Source organism: Marmota monax, unplaced genomic scaffold, assembly GCF_021218885.2.
Source record: "Marmota monax isolate L192 unplaced genomic scaffold, Marmota_monax_Labrador192_F-V1.1 WCK01_AAM20220418_F8-fsc00175, whole genome shotgun sequence".
NCBI lineage: Eukaryota > Metazoa > Chordata > Mammalia > Rodentia > Sciuridae > Marmota > Marmota monax.
The window spans coordinates 3,081,943-3,099,820 of NW_026695246.1; positions in this window are offsets into that span (position 1 = coordinate 3,081,943).

Genomic DNA, 17,878 nt, shown 5'->3' on the forward strand with positions numbered 1-17,878 from the left:
TTGCATGGGTCTCTAAATCTAGCATGCATCTTCTCCTAAACTTTTAATTCATTTCTAAATTTATTAATTGAAATTTTAAAAATCTGGAGATGACTTTCACCTCTTTAGTCTATACAGTCTATACCAGATACCAGATGCATATGACTGTAAATCCTCTAGACTTCTTTAGCATTTTTTTCATGAATTTTTCTAATCCTCTGGAGTTACTAATACACACTAACCTGTGCAGACAGAGGAGTGATGCTGGAAAAATTCTTATTCACCAATTTTGTCCTTAGGGATATAGGAAAATGACTTTACAATCTACAAGATCATGTTATGAGCTTCTTTTCTACCTAGTAAATAATTATTTAAGAAAGAAAAAGTTTTTTTATGAAATATCTCTTACATATGTTTTAGCTACTTTAAATATAGCTTAACTCTTTCTGTTCTCTGCAAATCATAGTTAAGATAGAATATTTGTGCTTTTCCTGGGAAACAATAGGTTGTTCTCAGCATAGACTGTATGAAAAAATCAGAGATAAATCTGAAAATCTTTGTTCAAATTTGATGAATGATAGATAAGAGAATTTTGAAGTTCAATTTGTAATGAATAAAGACTATTTTATTTGGAAAAGGTCTATGGATATTTCAAGTTCATCCTAAATACCTCGTAAAATAATTTCTTTGTTATGATTGTGAGATGTTAAATGTCATTACTAATTGAACTTTCAGATACAGTAACAGAAAACAATATTCAGTGCTTGCACAATAAATAGATTTAACCTATCTAGGAAAAACAATATACTGAGATATATTAAGGAATGATATAGAGAAAAAGGCTGAAGATATTTGTATGCAGCAGGACTCCATTCCACCAATGTGCCTATATGTGAAACAGTCTATCAACAATAAGTAAATTCAAATCTGCTGTAGACTATATACAGCATGCACATGGGAATGGGTATCAAATTTGTGATTTAGTGATTTACAAAGCTATACTGTTATAAAATAGAATTAAAATTGTCAAAAGTCACATGCTAATTGGCTTTTTTCAAATTGTGTTTATTTGTTCAAATTAGTTATACTGACAGTAGAATGCATTTTGGCACATCATACATAAATGGAGTATAACTTCTCATTTTTCTACTTGTACATAATGTAGAATTATACCTATCATGTAAGCATATATGCACATAGGGTAATAATGTCTGATTCATTCTACTATCCTATTTACCTCATGGCCCCCCTCTCCTTTCTTCACTCCCTTCTGTGTAATGTAAAGTACTTCTTTTTCCTTACCTCCCTCCCCTTATTGTGAATTAGAATCCACATATCAGAGAAAACATTTGACCTTTGGTTTGTTGGAATTGGCTTATTTTGCTTAGAATGATATTCTCCAACTCCATCAATTTAATGGCAAATGCCATAATTTCCTTTTTTCTTTAAGGCTGAGTAATATTCTGTTGTGTATATATAACACATTTTTTTTGCCCATTCATCTGTTCAAGGGCACCTAGGTTGGATCCTTAGTTTAGCTATTGTGAATTAAGCTGCAATAAACATTGATGTGGCTGTGACACTGTAGTGCTGATTATAAGTCTTTTGGGTATAAACTGAGGAGTGGGATAACTGAATCAAATGGTGAATCCATTCCAAGTTTTCTGAGGTATCTCCATACTGCTTTCCATTATGGTTGCACCAATTTGCGGTCCCACCAGCAATGTATGAGTGTACCTTTTTCCCTACATCCTCACCCAGCATTTATGGTTGCTTGTATTCTTGATAATTGCCATTCTGACTGGAGCAAGATGAAGTCTCGGTGTTGTTTGCTCTGCATTTCTCTAATTGCTAGAGATGTTAAACATTTTTTCATATGTTTTGTTGAATGATTGTATCTCTTCTTCTGTGAAGCATCTGTTCATTTCCTTAGCACATTTATTGAGTGGGTTATTTGGTTTTTTGGTATTAAGTTTTTGAGTTCTTTATATGTCCTGGAGATTAATGCTCTATTTGAGGTACAAGTAATAAAGATTTTCTTCCATTCTGTAGGCCCTGACTCCATGATCTTGATTGTTTCCTTTGCTATGAAGAAGTCTTTTAGTTTGATATTATCACGTTTATTGATTATTGGTTTTACTTTTGTGCTATAAGAGTCTTGTTGAGGAAGTCAGTTCCTAAGCCTACATGGTGGAAATTTGCTCCTACTTTGTCTTTCATTAGGCACAGGGTCTATGTTCTATTGCCTATGTCTTTGATCCATTTTGAGTTGAGTTTTGTGCAAGGAAGAGATAGGGCTTAAATTTCATTTTATTACATGTGGATTTTCAGTTTTTCCAGCAACATTTGTTAAAGAGGCTTTTTTTCCACTGTGTGTTTGAGGTGCCTTTTTCTAGTATGAGGTAACTATGTTTATGTGGGTTTGTCTTTGTGACTTCTATTCTATTCCACTGGGCTTCATGCCTGTTTTGGTTCCAATATCATGCCATTTTTGTTAATATGGCTCTGTAGTATAATTTAAGTTATGGTATTGTGATGCCTCCTATTTTACTTTAATTGCTAAGGGTTATATTGGCTATTCTGGGTCTCTTATTTTTTCAAATGAATTTTATGATTGCTTTGACTATTTATTTCTATGAAAAAAATGTTTTGGAGATTTTAATAGGAATTTCATTAAATCTGTATAAGGCTTTTGATAGTATGGCCATTTTGACAATGTTAATTCTGCCTGTCCAAGAGCATGGGAGAGCTCTCCATTTACTAACACCTTCTTCAATTTCTTTTTTATTATTCTGTAGAGGTCTTTCACCTCTTTTGTTAGATTGATTCCCAAATATTTTATTTTTTTTAGCCTATTGTGAATGCGGTAGTTTTTCTAATTTCTCTTTCAGTGGATTCATCACTGATGTATAGGTACACAATTGATTTATAAGTGATAATTATATATTCTGCTACTTTGCTGAATTTATTTCTTAGTTCTAGAAGTTTTCTGGTGGAATTTGTTGGATCTTCTAAATATAGAATAATGTCATCAGCAAATAGTGATAGTTTGAGTTCTTATTTTCCTATTTGCATCCCTTTAATTTCTATCTTTTAATTGTTCTGGCTAGAGTTTCAAGGATGATGTTAAATAAAAGTGGTGAAAGAGGGCATCCTTGTCTTGTTCAGTACTTTGAGGGAATGCTTTCAATTTTTCTCCATTTATAATGATATTGGCCTTGGGGGTAGCACATATAGCTTTTAAAATGTTGAGGTACATTCCTATTATCCCTAGTTTTGCTAGTATTTTGAACATAAAGAGTACTCTATTTTCTCAAATATTTTTTTTGCATCTATTGAGATAATCATATTATTCTTGTCTTTAAGTTTATTGATGGGATGAAATACGTTTATTGATTTCCATATGCTGAACCAATCTAGCATCCCTGGAATGAACCCTACTTGATCATGGTGCACCATCTTTTTAAGTATGTTTTTGTATTCAATTTGTCAGAAATTTGGTAAGAATTTTTTTATCGATGTTCATTGGGGATATTGGTCTGAAATTTTCTTTCCTTGATGGGTATTTGTCTGGTTTTGGTATCAGGGTGATACTAGCTTCATAGAATAAGTTTGAAAGGGTTTCCTCCTTTTTTAATTTATGGATTAATTAGAGGTTGATTGGCTTTCATTCTTCCTTAAAAGACTTGTAGAATACAGCTGAGATTCTGTCTGGTCCTGGGCTTTTCTTATTTGGTATGCTTTGATGGTGTCTTTTACTTCATTGCTTGAAATTGATCTGTTTAAATTGTTTATGTCCTTCTGATTCAGTTTGGTTTGATCACACATCTGTAGAAATTTGTCAATGTCTGCAAGGTTTTGTATTTTACTGGAGTGTAAGTTTTAAAACTAGTTTCTGATGATCTTCTATGTTTCAGTAGTGTCCATCATGATATTTCCTTTTTCATCAAAAATTTTAGTAATTTGAATTTTCTATCTTTGTTAGCATGGCTGAGGGCTTATCAATTGTATTGATTTTTTTTCATAGAACCAACTTTTTGATTTGGAAATTTTTTGAATTTTTTTAATATTAGTTTCATTGATTTCAGCTCTGATTTTAGTTATTTCCTGTGTTCTGCTTTCAACATTGATTTGCTCTTCATTCTCTAATGATTTAAGATGTAATGTTAGGTCATTTATTTGTTGACGTTTTATTCTTTAATGAATGAGCTCAATGCAGTGAGTTTTCCTTTTAGCACTGCTTTGATAGTATTACAGAGTATGATATTTCATATTGTGATTCTCATTTACCTCTAAGTATTTTTATTTCATCCCTGATTTCTGCTGCTATCCATTTGTTATTTAGTCTCCACATTTTGAAGTACCTTCTGTTTTTTTATTTTATCATTAATTTCTAATTTATTTACATTATGATCTGATAGAATGCAGGGTATTAACTCTATTTTTTTGTAGTTGCTAAGAGTTGCTTTGTGGCATATGATATAATAATCTATTTTATAGAAGGATCCATGTCCTGATGAAAAGAAAATCTATTTGCTCATTGATAGATAAAGTATTCTTTATATGTCTGTTAAGTCTAAATCATCAATTGTAGTTTTAGTTCTAGTTTCTTTGTTTAGTTTTTGTCCGTAGTATCTATCCAGTGGTGAGAGAAGTGTGTTAAAGTCACCTAGTATTATTGTATTGTGATCTATTCGGTTTTTGAAGTTGAGAAGGGTTTGTTTGATATTCATAGACACTCCATCATTTGGGGCATAAATATTTGACTGTTATTTCTTGTTGGTGTATAATTCCCTTAAGTAGTATGAAATGTCCTTCTTTGTCCTTTCCGATTAACTTTGTCTTGAAGTCCACTTTAGCTAATATAAGGATAGAAACCCCTGCTTCTTTACAGGATCCATGTGAGTGATTTTTTTTTTCCCCATCCTTTCACCTTCAGTTTGTGGCTGTCTTTCCCTATGAGGTGAGTCTCTTGGAGACAGCATATTATTGAGTTCTGTTTTTAAGCCAATCTGCCAGTCTATGACTTTTGATTGTTGAGTTTTGGCCACCAATGTTCAATGTTATTATAGAGATATGATTCGTATTCCTGGTCATTTTGGTTTATTTCTAGTTATTAATTTGAATTTTTTATCTGTTGATTGACTATTCCTTTATTGCATTTCCTCCCTTTACTGGTTATTACTTTCTTTTTTTTTTAAATTTCATCTTCAAGGAATATTTTGTTGAGAATATTCTATAGTGCATGCTTTCTAGTTGTGAATTCTTTTATCTTTTGTTTATCATGGAAGGTTATTATTTCATCTTCAAATCTGAAGCTTTATTTTGCTAGACATAGAATTCTTGGTTGGTATCCATTTTCTTTCAGAGCTTAGTATATATTATTTTAGAACCTCCTATCTTTGAGTGTCTGGGTTGAGAAATCAGCTGAGATCTGAATTGGTTTCCCCCTATATATAATCTGATATTTTCCTTTCACTCCCTTTAAGATTCTAACCTTATCTCTATGTTAGGCATTTTCCATATAATGTGCCTTGGTGTGAGTCTGTTGTAATTTTGTAAATTTGGGTTCTGTGAGCATCTTGTATTTTATTTTCAATTTTATTCTTTAAGTTTGGGATATTTTCTAATATTACTTCATTTAAAAGATTTTGCATTTATTTCATCTGTAGCTCCATGTCTTCCTCTATCCCAATAAATTTTAAATTTGGTCTTTTCATCTTATCCCATAAATCTTGGAAATTCTATTCGTGGTTTATTAACATCTTCTCTCTGTAGTCAACTTTTTTCTAAGATTATTTATTTTGTCTTCATTGCCTGAGGTTCTTTTTCCAAGTGGTCTAGTCTGTTGGTGATGCTTTCCATTATATTTTTAATTTGGTTCATTGCTTTCTTCATTTTGAAGATCTCTGCTTCATTTCCTTTTAGAATCTCTCTTTATTTAAGTAATCTTTTGTCTCCTGAATTTTATCTCTAATTTTACTCCTTATATCCTCCTTTACAATCACAAAACAGTTTAACTTTGTATGTTCTAAACTCCTTCTCTATCATTTCTACTGTGGTGTCAACGGATTCTATTATTAGAGCATATTGATTTGTTTAGAGTAATATGTTCCCTTGTCTTTTTTCATGTTGCTTGTATGTGTACCAATCTAGCAGTGTGGATTTGAGACATTACAGTTTCTGCCCTGTAGACTTAGTTTCCCTAAAGGTTTTCAGTACCTTTCTTTTAAGTGGGAGACAAATGATAACAACACCCAATGCAAACAATTTACACCCTTAAACCAAATATTTTCTATTAAGACATCTACAGTTTTGTTGCAATAAAGAAAAATAATGTGTTCAATTATTGTATACAATATAAAAACAGTAAATTTGCAAAAATGTTCACAATTTAAAATGGCGGACAAAGAACAGAAGTGGTGTAGGATGTGATGCTTATAAGGAAGAAGGAGAGAAGATAGAAGTAAAAAAATTATAGGAAGGGTGAAAGAAGAATTAATAGACATTGGCTATTAATAGGAAAAAAGAGAAAATGAGAATCTACAGAAACAGATAAGTAACAGAAAAATATATATGTGAAGTAAATATTTTTTAAAAATAAAAAATTAAAAATATAAAAAAGTAAAAATAAAATAATATACAAAAACTGTATTATACTATTCAGACATCCCAATTCTCAATAAACTTATGCATGAAAAATACTTGGTTTCAAAAAAGGTAGAAATGTGAAAGAGAAAAAAAAGGATTTCAATGAAAATTTGAATATTTTTTTTCCATTGGAATTCAAAAGTTTCTCAGCTTCCTTCTCAGCAGTTAGATGGGTTTGTCTGGAGTTTGATGCTAGAGCCACCGTCAGGATGGCTGGGGTCACTAGGGTGAGAGGGTTAGTCCTGGAGGCAGAGCTCCTGGAGATGGGTGTAGGCTTAGGTACATTCTGATCTCTTTGCTGGGTATCAATTGGTCTGGAAAATTTAAGTCAGTACACCTCCAAGGCCCACCAATTGCCAGTCCGTGCTGGAAGACTGCACCCCAGGAATCTCCTTTGGGTTTCACTTGTGTGGTATAGGAGCCTGTTCTTAGCCTAGTACTTCACTGACAGACCCCATGATTCCTGAACTCTGATTCAGTCTCCAAGCTCCAAGCTTTAAGTTCCTAGTAAGGCATTTCTCTCCAAGCTGGTCCAGCAAGCAGCCAGATTGGAGGGTGAGGGGGAAGCCCATGTGGGTTTCTGTGACTAGTATTTCCCTGTGTATACCTCTGTCCACACTTGATTTTCTCCTGGTCACTTAGGTGCACTCTCTGTCAGTGGGATTTGCCTGGTTTGTTTTTCTGGCCAGACTTGGTTCTGCCAGTAATTGTCCCCCCACCAGCTCCCAGCTCCCATGCCAAGGCTGCAAAATTGTTCCTTGTGCTCTCCTCCATGCATGCTGCTAAGAGAGATGAGGCTTCTCTCCTGTACACAGATACTGTGCAGCACAGTTCACTGTTTCTTTGAACAATGTCTCTGAATTCTAAGCTCTCTATATCCTGACACATGCCTCAGTCTTCACGAGGATAGGGGTTCCTTTAATTTCTTTATTGCTTTACTTAATTTACATAGGGACTGTTCTGGTTTGAGCCTCCAGCCACTGTCATTGCTCTGGGGCTGAAGGTCTTTCCTCTTATTTTATTATATAAGGTCTCCCAAGTCCCTAATCTGTTTTGAGTGTCCAGTATTAAATTCCAGTAAAGTCTCCCCTAATTCTTGATTATTCACCCACCTTGTTGAAAAGCTGCCTGGTTGCTTTTCTTGGTTTATGCCAAGGAGCCAGTAGGGAAGCAACACCTCTATTCCACCATCTTGTCGCCTTCTCCACTAATTAGCTTTGCCATTGTTTTATCAATTCACATACAAGTAATATTCTGTAGCTTTTAGCATTTCGTATACTTTGTAGTTTATTTGAAATATAGAATAACAGAAAATGTACATTTCAAGTTAAATTTATTGTTTTTAATTGCAATTTTCATTGTTTCTAATTCTGCAGAAAAAGTAAAAATGTAGGAAATAAAAAGAAAATACTTTCTTTGGTAAATTGTTTTCAGTTTTTGAAGAAACTAAATCATGCAAAAAGAAGAATAAAGAGGCAGCAGGTAATCTCTCAGACATCCAAACTGCTTGTAAATTAGAATATTGTTGTGATTGCTTTAATAAATTATTTTATATTTGTCTGGCCCCTGGGGTATACATTTACTTGAGAGCACTAGAGGTAGCATCATCATCAATTAAAGTGCCCTTCTCAGCAGGGGAAAGAAATCAAAGCCTTTGCTTTCCTTAATAATTAATTTCTTGTTTAATTCTGCTGATGCTATTTATTTATGTGAAGATCTGAAAACAAAAAACAATACTGGTATTTTAATACTGTTCATTAGGTGAAAATTGTCAAGATGGATTATTGTTATAACCCTAGCATCTCTAAGTAATAGTTCTGATTCAAGTACCATCTAATGATATTTCAATGGTTGAATAGATATAAAACTTTTTAAATTTGAAGATTCAACCGAATTAAGATATTAGATACATTTATGTTAGTGCAAAATGGGAACAGAGGAGATTGTTTTTATGAATGCTTTTTAATTCATTCAACTCAAAAATAAATCAAATTTGCAAATGCAAGATTCACAGCTAGATAATACTGGATACTGAAAAATAAAACTAAGTATGGACATATTTTCTATTGAGAATTATTTAAAAGAGAGACTTTATTGTTATAACACAAAATAATTGATCATTATTTACAGTATAAACACAGTGCTTGGTTGTTTTCTTATTAGGGAAACATTTTCTTGAACTCCAGTTTAGAACATAGGTTTGATCATTGTTTACAAGTCTAGTCATTTTTTCTGCTGACTTGTATGTGAGAGAAATCAGCAAAGCCCACAGGTATTCTAAGATCATTCTTGATTTTGCCATTAAATTTGTGACCTAACATATTCACTGTTCAGAAAGTCATTTGGTTTGGTTATATTAAACTGAAGGTGTGGTCTTCACTTTCTAGTAAGTAATACAAATTAAAAGTTCTCAATGTGTCCAATATTAGATAACACAAAAGTTATAAAATTGTTATTTAATTTAGAATAGCCAATTAAGAAATAAATATCAAAGTTTTAAAATTTGCATGACATTTGACAGTCTAATTCTAGAAGTTTCCATTAAAACATAAGTATATAATTGAACAAAACTTACCACAAAGGATCTCATTTGAATGTTGTTAGAGAATAATCAGAAAACAATCAAATGTATTCTATTTTAGGATGTCAATTAAAATGGATTATGTCCACAAAATGAATGATAGCCTATAGTGAAAAATATCATATCACATGAAAGGTCAATGTATTTTAAGTTAACACAGTAGAAATTTTATGTCTATATATAAATTAATAAATATAAATATATAGATAAAAGATGATAGATAAGTTAAAATGTTGACAATGATATCTGGGTGATATAAATATTTTTTTCTTCCCTGTTTCTTTTGTGCCTTATGGCTTCAAAATATTTTACTGGGAACATGTGTTTCATTTCTAATAAGGAAAAGTTTATTTCTAAAAATATATAATTAAGTGATTCTAGACAGTAAAATACCATATATACTAAAATACCATATATAGTAAAATTTTAAATTAAAAATCAATTTAAAATTAATTAAAAATTAATTTTCAAAATAAATTAAATTTAAAAATTTAAATTTTAAATTGTTCTGAGAATATTTTACATGGGGTTACATATTCAAAATAATATCAGCTTAGTTTGGCATAAAGACATGAATTATGAAGAACAATTTTTATTTGAATATGTAAAAAAAATGGGAAATACATGTTAGGTAAGTGCATTGCTAATCTAAAATAGAAATGGATAGACCACAATTTTGTTTGGAATGTGGTGAGCAAACTAGTGAAGCACAGTGGAAATTCAGTTAGATAAATAGACTAAATCCAATTATGAAAGGTCTTGTTATGGTTTGTAATAGAAATGTTCCCAAGAAAACTTGTGTATTGAAAGCACAAACTCCAATGCAGCAAAGTTTAAAAGTGAGGCTTTTAGGCAATAATGAGAGTCAAAACTTCATCAATGGATTAATTTATGTGATGGATTAATAAATTGAATGGATTACTGGGTGGTAAGTGTAGTGGAAAGGGCATGGGTGAAAAAGTAGCTCAATTGGAGTTGTGCCTTTACAGGCTATATCTTGTCCACGGCTCCTCAGTAGTTCTCTCTACTTCCTGGCTCTGCTTTACCATATGCTTTTGCCATGATGTTCTGCCTCATTTCAGGCACAGAGCAATGGAGTTGACCATGCATGCACTGAGACCTTTTCTTCTTTATGTTGTGTTCTTGTCAGGTATTTTGGTGACAGCAAAGAAAAGTTAACTAACAGGTTTTAAATGTCCAACTAGTGAAGGAATATTATTATTTCTTAATCATACATGATATGACCCCTGCATTCCTCTGCACTCTTAGCTTATACCACTTTTATCATAGACTCACAATTCTCATCTGTTTTTTCCTCCTTTATGCCCTGTACCTACTCTCTGTTCTACTTCAGGGCTTTGTGAACTTGCTGATATCTGTGTCTAGAATGCCCTTCTCTTTGATATGCATGGCTACCTCCTTTTGGACACTCAGATATTAACTTGCAGTTAACCTCCATATAGAAGCCTGCCCTGACTATCCCCTCAACTAGTTATATAATACTGTATCACTATATTTTAATCACCACAAAGTTTTTAGTATGCACTATTTAGCTCTTCTTTATTCTTTCTTTCTTTATACTGAAATCTTGCAGGCAGAATCTTTGGTATCCTGTTCACTACTGTATCCTCAAGACCTAAAGAGATATTATGTGTATATAACTAATATGTGTTTAATATATATTATATATAAAATATTCATTTAATATATGTGGGGCATATGTATGTGTGTGTGTGTGTGTGTGTACTGATCTAATCCTTGACAGAGCAAATTGAGAAATTTCATGGTAGGCAAAAGAGATCATTTTCTCCCATAAAGAGAACATAGAAAGATAAAAATATCTAAATATGGGTTTAATTCAGACCATAGGATGTCAATACTTGGTATTTCTTCCTCCCTCCCTCCCTCCCTCCCTTTCTTTCTTTCCTTCTTTTTTTTCTTTTTTGTGCTGGGAATTGAACCCCAGAAGTACTTTACCAATGAACCATATTCCCAGCCTCTTTTAATTTTTTTTGGGGGGATGGGGGGTTCCAGAGATTGAACTCAGGGGCACATGGCCACTGAGCCACATCCCCAGCCTTGTTTTGTATTTTATTTAGAGACAGATTCTCACTGAGTTGCTTAGTACCTCACTTTTGCTGGGGCTGGCTTTGAACTCACAAACCTCCTGCCTCAGCTTTCCAAGCTGCTGTGATTACAGGCATGTGCTACTGCACCCACCTCCTTTTTTTTTTTTTTTTTTTACTTTTGAGACAGTCCTCACTAAGTTGCTAAGGCTGGTCTCAAACTTGTAATCCTCCTGCTTCAGCTTCCTGAGTCACTGAGAGGCTGAGTTTTAGTTCATTGTATTCTTATTTATACTGATATACTATTTTCTGGACTCTCTTAAATTGTGTGACATTTAATTACTTCTTTATTCACTCAAACTGTGAATTATTAGAAAGTATAAATTTCAGAGCAAGCCCATTTACTCATTGATGCCATACACACTGTCTCATACACACACACACACACACACACACACGTGATATCACATCTAGAATTCTTCCTAAATATTGAGAGATAAAGAGATAACAAAAAGGTGGCTGTTAGTGGTCATTTTTTGACCAACACTTGAAATTAAATCTGAAAATTAGGAATATTTTTGAATTAGCTTGCATAAAATATTTATAAGAAAAATTGCCAGATTAGATTAATTTTCAGAGCATATTTAGAAAATAGTGGATTTGAAATATCTCAGTCTAGTTAGAATAATCAATGTTAGAAAACGCAAAGGCATTTTCCTTTTCCTAGTATAAAGTACACTTGGGGGCTCATTCTAGATGTTTTTGAAGTTTGAGCTATAAACCACCAAAGTTATGCCTTTTGTATGCCATATTTATTTGCTGTCTTGACAAAAGCAAAATTCATACCACAGAAGAATTATACTTTTATAGAAGAATTTCTGTTAAGCATTCATTTTGGTATGACTGCAATATCTTATTTTTCTGGGCTTTGATTAGAATCTTTCAGTTCAGTTCTGAAGGGACTCTCCCAGAGACATTTGTCTGGTAAACTATTACAACTATTCCTAAAAAAGATGAATCTTTGGAAATATATAGTCTGTTTTTCAGATATATATTAAGATAATAATTATCATTTGTACATACAATTATTGGAGATAACAAAGTGTTCTCATAATTAAACAATATATTTAGGTTTAGATATACTATAAAAATTCTCATAAACAACCCCGGTGGACTTATAAATTAGCAATAATTATTTTGTTTCTCATAAAGAGTATTATGAAATACCTTTTGTTTTCCTGTTTGAAAAAAAAAAACATAAAGAATGGAATTATTGGAATAAAAAGAATATCAAAAAATTCTAACCTCACATAAGAAAGAGTCATAGTAAGAAGAAAGTAAAACCAGATCTAGGTAAATGTCTGTAAACCAAAAGAAGAATTGTAATATCACAGAAATTTTAAAATTTGTGAAAATTTTAAATATTCCTTTGATTCCTAAGTTTCTAACATCTGACAATTTACCTGAAAAACTTTATTGTAAATTCTAAGAAGCAAAGTAGTGTAAGTGGTCTGTAGAGTAGGTACTAACCTAGGCACTCACCCTTCCATTCTCTCTGCTATGTAGTCAGGTTTTAGAAACTCTCCAGTTGAATTTTTCACATGTATTTTCTTGCAACCTTTCAATGGGGTTCTGTTGATGAGATGACTTAGCTGGAGATTAGAGAGTATAAGGAAAGACATACCATTTTTCCTGCTTCTGATTCCTGTGGCTGCAGCAAGAAGCAACTGCTGGTATGAAAGATGTCAATGGGCCTCTGAAGAAGGCAGTGACCATAGTAATAGTAGGTGATGGGATAGCCACAGGGGACCGAAGGTTCCTACACCATCAGTAGCAAGCCCCACATTATCACTGGGACTTTGGGATCTGAACGTCCTTCTCTTTTTCTGAGGCAGCAGTTCTAACAGCAGTAATGACAGCAACATAACTCTGGGAGCCCTGTTGACAAGTGTACGCAAGGTTTGGGTAGCATCACCTATACACTCTTGCTCTCCTTTTGTCTATATTAAATGTCTGAATTTATCAATATGATTAACTTTCCAAAGTCCCTCAATTCAGTGTGTTTGCTTCTAGTAGTAATAATTATTAATAATTATTGGTTGGTTGATTTTCACTTGAACCCAACAGTGAATTACATCAAATAAGATTAAGATGACAAAACTTCCTGATTATAATATGAAGGAAGTATCTCAAGGCATAAAGAGAGGCACATGGGAAAGTATATAATTATATTATGTGCAAACCATCCACCAATACTCCAAATTAGAGAAGTACATTAACACGTGAGTCCTGCATTCTTAGAATATTTCATATCTCTTTTATGCCATCAAGAGATAGTGATAGAAGATGCTGCCATTGAGATGAATTTCTGTGCTGACAGAGGACACATGACGGGACCTCACTTTCTATCACCTGAGTAGATTGGGCACAGACGTTGCAATGAAGAATAAGACTAGAGCAATAGTTAGAATATTTTCATTGCTGACATATTTTAGTAGAAGCTAATTGGAAATAAAATAGATGGTTAGCATTCTAAACAATTTATCAATAAATAATCGGGGAAATGCTTGGGCTTTGAAGTAGAGATCTAATTTCAGTCGCAATGGAATCTCATTCTCTTACCAAGTGTACATGCCAGAGCTTGATCACAGACCACACCCATTAAATGAAAAACAGGCCCTTTAAAAGGACCCTTGGATACCTTGCCAAGAGAGATCTGTAAGTCTTCCTTAAAGTTATCCCTAAAGGGATCACATAAGCCATTTGTCAGTGAAGCTGGAACACATTATGAGAAAGAAAGAACACACACCATTTTTAGAGATGTAGACTGAGGCTGACTTGATTTAATTTCTGGGGACACAAAACACTGTTGGAGCCAACTGGTGAAAGTAGAGGCTATGGAAATTAGGTAGTAAATGCAAGCATACCCTGAGTCTCACAGTGGACTTCATGGATTTTCCAAACAATTCTAGTGTAATCTCCCAAGTCCTGAAAGCAAAGTTGAAATCACCAAGTACATGTGAACCTATAGAACTTCCCTCCCTACCAAAATGGTAAACCAAGGGCAAAAATATACAAAGGAATTGTAAATAGGATAGTAGATGTACAGATACATGCATTAAAGAGAGTTGGAGCTAGAGATATAATCTATTGTATTACAGAGATGGAAAATAAACTCCAAGGAATAGAACAGATTGGCATTTACATGGATAAAGTAATACAAGTTAAATTAGTGCAGCCTATGAGAGAAAAGTTAAGTTTATTTCCCTGATAAATGAGCAAGAAGTAGGCCTGGGGATATAGCTAGGAGACCATGGGAGGTGTTTTCACAAGCAGCCTACTTCATTATTGGCCTTAAACATAAACATACTCTCCATAGGAAATGCTCTAAATAGCTACCTTAACAATGTTTAACAAAAGTAATAAGTCTATTTTGCCAAAAGCCCCTCTTGGGCAATATTTTATTTCCATTACCAGACTGTTTTTTGCCTCTGTTTTTCCTCTAGCTACATTTAATTCCTTGAATAAACTCATTGTGGTCACTGTAAAGACAATCCCATGACATTAACAAATGAAAATGGTATAAAAGGACATATGTCTTGTTAGCCATATTCCCTCAAAAGACTTCGGGGCCTAAGATAGAACTCAGAGTATTATTGTGATTAAATGAAAACCAGTCAGAGGAAAGAAACAATTTTAAAATGTTGCTCAAGCCATCCCTGTTGGTTTCAATTGCCAAGAAATTTTGTTATATGAAACTAAAGCATATGGTTTTTGCATCTCATACTGCGAATGTCATAAGTATGTCAAGAATATTGAATTGTTAAATTAAACATAGAATTATTATTCCAACAATATCAATAAATATTGAGAAATAATTACTATATCCACAAGTGGCATTTAGTTGTAATATGCTACCCAAATTACACCAAACCTGAAACATTTACTGATTCTTTTGCTAAGAGTAAATCACATACATCATGAGACTCTTTTGGTATATGTTTGACAGCATTTTGTTAAAAATTAAAACAAATTTCATATTTCATTCATGTATAGTCCTCAAAGAATGAAACATGAAAATGAAAACTTAGAAAGAAAACTCAACCAATTACATAAAACATTAGCTTCTTGGAGAAGAGTTTAAAAATTCTAGAAAGTTTATATATATATATATATATATATATATATATATATATATATATATATTATGTGTAACTCATTCCTGATGGATTTCTTTCTGCTCAAAAAGACATTTGGACCCTTAAAAATAATGAAATGTTTAATGAACCATTTAAAATTACAGACACACATACACACACACACACACACACAGATATAGGAGACATACATATGTCTCAACTATTTTATAAGAATTTTCTTATGTGACAACATATCTAATCCTAATAACTCTATGAGACAAGTATTATTTGTCTATTTTACAACTGAAGAAATTAAACCTGAAGAAAATATATTAGCTTAAGTAGTTTCCTTAAGGTAGAAATTTCCACCGAACAGACAGTATGTTGGCTGGTGTCCACATGTTGGCCAGGACTTGCCATATTGATGCTGTTTATAAAGCCTAATGACTATTGTATTTCTCCTTCTTACGCCTGGTTCTTTCAGGACTTATTAAGTAATTTTAAAATCTCTTTATTTGCTTGCCTATTTCTTCTCCATCTTCTAACATGTAAAAAATAGATGAATTGGCTAACATAGGTAACCAAACTCATCAAAAGCTGAGCTTGTTTGCAAGTAAGAAACTTTTATTTCATGAGAACAAATGTCTTAATCAGTAAATGGATCAGCTCAAAAAGTCTTTCCTTGAAACAATGTCAGGATGAGCTTAAAAGGAAACACTTCTTACTGTTTCTTCCAACCACATTGTATTCATCAATAGAGCTAGAGATTAAAATCTCTACTAAAAAATCTTATAATAACTTATTTATAACTTTAAAATACATTTAAAATTGTAGAATCCCTGAGCTGTGCATCTGATATGAAATAATATTGCTTCTCTAGAGTCATACCGTACATAGGAAATATAATTTTAATATTCCACATAAATATTAAATTACTGTCTTAATAGTAGGCTTATCAGATCTGAATTTGCTGCTTTGTTCCACATAAACTGTTATTTCATTGCTTTGATTGCTTTTTAAAGATGATCTTCACATCAATGATAATAACAAGAGCCTTTAGTTACAAGCAGCACATAATAAATACTCATTATACTTCATGAAGACCTGACATTACCCTCACTTAAGCTACCATTAGTGAATAGTCTCTAGTCAGCACAGTATGTACTGCTGTTCACCATAATGGCAATTTCAAACTCTGCATTCTCAATATGTGTTATGATACCAAAAGCTTCTTGGCTTTATGGCTGGATAATGTTTATTGCATCATGGCACCAAATGGAATAAGGTCAGTTGTTCCAGACCTGCCCTTGCAGCTTGTCAGCTGTTATATTTTAATATAGGGTGCTCTGGATCAGGTGTTGAGTGTCACATGGGCTTGGGGGACATAACTAATGAAAAAAATCAATGACCAGTTGTTTTTGAAATGTCAGGGAGAACAAAGGAAATATCTGAAATGTCAAAATGCACTTGAAATAGGATATAGTGATCCAACGGCACAGAAGTAATTTAGGTTTTCATACACAAAGGCCCTGGAGCAGGGCAGCAAAAGTCCTTCAGCAATCTGTAAGTTTACTAACTACTATATTTAGTTCAGTTCCTAAAAGTCATTAAGAATAAGGGAGCACTTTAAGAGGAAAATACGTGGTAATTATGAAATGCCTGGAAGTCTGGAATAAGATAACAAAATAATTACAAATACTCCAACTTTTCTAGCCAGGTCTCTTTTATATGTAAGGAAAAGAAGCCATTTCAAATGAGCTTTACTGAAAGGGTTCTATGGTATGACCAGAGATAGTGTGGAATTTGACGTGACTAATTATTGAGGACTCTGAGGTAAGATAGATTTAATTATCATCTTTAGCATATTGCTATCCAGAAGCCTTTTGCAATGGGGTGAAATATATCTCTCATTTACTCCCCACAACATTGAAACCCTGTGTGGCATAGACAGGAAAGTAAGGTTAATTGAAAGGACAAAGAGCACTCCTTGGGGACATGCCCACATTGGCTGTGCATGTGGGTGTGTGCAGAGTCAAGGCAGAGGCTCCCAGAACACAGATAATCAGTGCCTTCACTCAGAGAAGTGGGAGATGAGTTCATTCATTTTCATCACCATAAAGGGGTACAAGGAGCTGATTAAACAAGGAAAGGAAAGAAAAAAATTAGATAGAGTTTAGAAAGAGACAGCAAGTTAAAGAAATTTTCAAAATGCAAATGAATTTAACTTAGGCAGCCTATTTTTAATAATTCAAAAAGAATAATTGAATTATAGTAATAAGTCATCTAGAATGGTTCAGAGGAGATTTCATCAGAACAGTAGTATGCTGTCTGATGTCTCATTGGTGAACATTCTCTTCTAGAAGAGTATTTGTTCAGGAAGAAACTCAACGATTATGAGATTTGTGATGGAATGAAGGAAAGAACAACATGAGAAAGAATAATTTCTTCTGGGAGTTAAGTTT